Below are 2259 nucleotides of genomic sequence, written 5' to 3' on the forward strand. Positions count from 1 at the left end.
TAAATGAGGGCTAGATCAAAAATTTACCAATTTATGAAGTTCAATACCAATGTTGCAAATAAGTTCCCCATATATGTCACTTATCTAGACTTCTCCTAGCTAATTCTTCTGACAAGTAAATTATATATTTTTTTAAATACAAAGAATATGTAATTATCTCTGGAAGTAGAAATTTGGATAGTTTTTACTTTATAAGTTTAGACTGGCCTGATTTTTTAAACTGTAATAATTAGAAAAAAAAAAAAACAATAAAACCATTCCATTTCCATGTTACTCTTGTGGAATGGTAAGACAAACTACCATTCTTATTCAACTGACAAATCATTACCCATATTTGGCAAAATCTTACATCAGCATGATTTATCATTTTAAGGGACTCTTGAACATGACACTATCGTTTGATTTTTAAAACACTCTTAAAGAAGCCATTTTAAAAGATAACTGTTAAAGACTGTTATCTAATTTTTACTAATATGCCAAGCACTGTTCAAATGCCTTTAATATATTAGCTAATTTATATCCTTACAACAACCCACTGAGATACTAGCATTACTTCTTTTACATAAATTCAACGTGAGAAAAAGTAATTCGTGTAGGACCACAGCTAGTAAGTAGCAGAGATGAAAGTGAAATGAAGAGTTTGATTCCACAGTCCACCCAATCTGTGCACAAAAGTAGGAAACAGATGTAAGACACACATACTACTCAGCCATGTTACTTCTTGATCTCAAATTATTAAAATCCGTTTCAATAACGCAATTGTACCCGCCTTCTCCCATTTCCTTACTTCTTAGTGCTTCAGGCACTTTCATATCCATTGTCTAATTTAACCCTCACAGTGATAGATGTTTTCATATACTTAAACAATTATGGTTCTTCACAAGTTGTTTTGCAACAAAAACTTAGGGGGGCGGGGACATAGCAATACCCCTGATTTTAAAATGTTGGATTCTTTAGAAATTTCATTATACCTTGGAATCAGGGAAAAAGCAACCAGTTAAAAATATTCTTAAACTGTAATCATTTAGGATCAGTGGCAGGTTTTATTTTTTTTATCTTAACTAGCCTAGTGGCAGGTAGAATAACTCTCCCAAGCAAATGAGGTTTTTAAGGTGTTAAAATATTGACAACTTTATCATCATTTATTGTCCTATCATAGCGCCCCGTTTTAAAAGGTGAACACAGATTTGCCTAGGATTTGTGCTTACTAGTTGTAAGCCTTTGGAGTGAATTTGTTAATCTGAGCTTCGGGTGTCCTCGTGTGTAAAATGATAATACCTACTTCTGAGGTTGTTAGCAATAAACAGGGTTGATCCATAAATTGTTTATTTAGCACCGTGCCCATCACAGAGTACACGCAATACATGGCAACTAGATATTTATCAGTGCGTCGCACAACAGAAACCCTTGTTTGCTAGATTCAATTCACTTAACGCACCTTTTTTTTTTTAATAGCCATGACACCCAAAGCCTGCCCTTTCACCCATTCACCTCTCCCAAACCGAAAGAATTTTTAAGGACAAGTAGGATGGTGAGGGAAGCTGGATTCGATTAAGGAGACTTCTCAACAGGCAGCCCAGGACTGGGAAGGACTCCAGAAAATTTACTCCTTCAGGCAGGCGCGCACACACACGCGCGCACACACACGTCGAGCAGGGGAAACCACGCCTCCTGTGTGTGCTCAGGTTGAATCGCACTGGAAGGAAAAGGGTAAAAGGCTCAGGCTCCAGAATCTGACAGATGCACTCATCCACGTGCTTGCTACCTGTGCTGCTTTAGGCAAATATACTTAAGTCTATGACCCTTGGTTCCCTGGTCTGCAAACTGAGAATAATAATAGTACCTACCTCATGAAGTTGCTCTGATGCTTAAGTGTGATAACTCCTGTAAAGCGTTGACATACAGCAAGAGCTCTGCACACAGGCAGCGCTGTTTTAAGTACATGTGTATCCATATAAGACACATAGTCGGAAACACATTCTGCTGTTATGAGTTTAGACACTAGCAATAAGACGTTTTTCTTTTCGCTTAAGCTGCACCCTTGTTTTCCTCGAACACCAGACTAAATGCCTATGAACTGATAACGTCATCTATGGACCCTCGGGCCCACAGGCCCCACCCGCCCTCCACCTCCGCGGCTGAGTAAAGGAGCTGCACGCACGCGCAAGAAAAAGAGGTAGGATTGCTACCAAAGGAAGCGATGGGAGAGCGGCGCACAACGATAATACTGCGCATGTGCACTGCGCGGGGGTTGGGGGG

The 2259-nt window shown here is 39.3% G+C and overlaps 1 long non-coding RNA gene across 1 annotated transcript; it reads right to left on the bottom strand.

The window, feature by feature from the left end:
* Window positions 1–1274: 1274 nt before the first annotated feature.
* LOC111735022 lies at window positions 1275–1958 on the bottom strand. The gene is made up of 2 exons (XR_002778653.1): window positions 1848–1958; window positions 1275–1696 (listed from the first exon to the last, which is right to left on the bottom strand). It is a non-coding gene; the product is annotated as an uncharacterized LOC111735022 (long non-coding RNA).
* Between the last annotated feature and the right edge of the window lie 301 nt (window positions 1959–2259).

The sequence above is a fragment of the Pteropus vampyrus genome, unplaced genomic scaffold (genome assembly GCF_000151845.1).
Source record: "Pteropus vampyrus isolate Shadow unplaced genomic scaffold, Pvam_2.0 Scaffold11905, whole genome shotgun sequence".
In the NCBI taxonomy this organism is placed as follows: domain Eukaryota; kingdom Metazoa; phylum Chordata; class Mammalia; order Chiroptera; family Pteropodidae; genus Pteropus; species Pteropus vampyrus.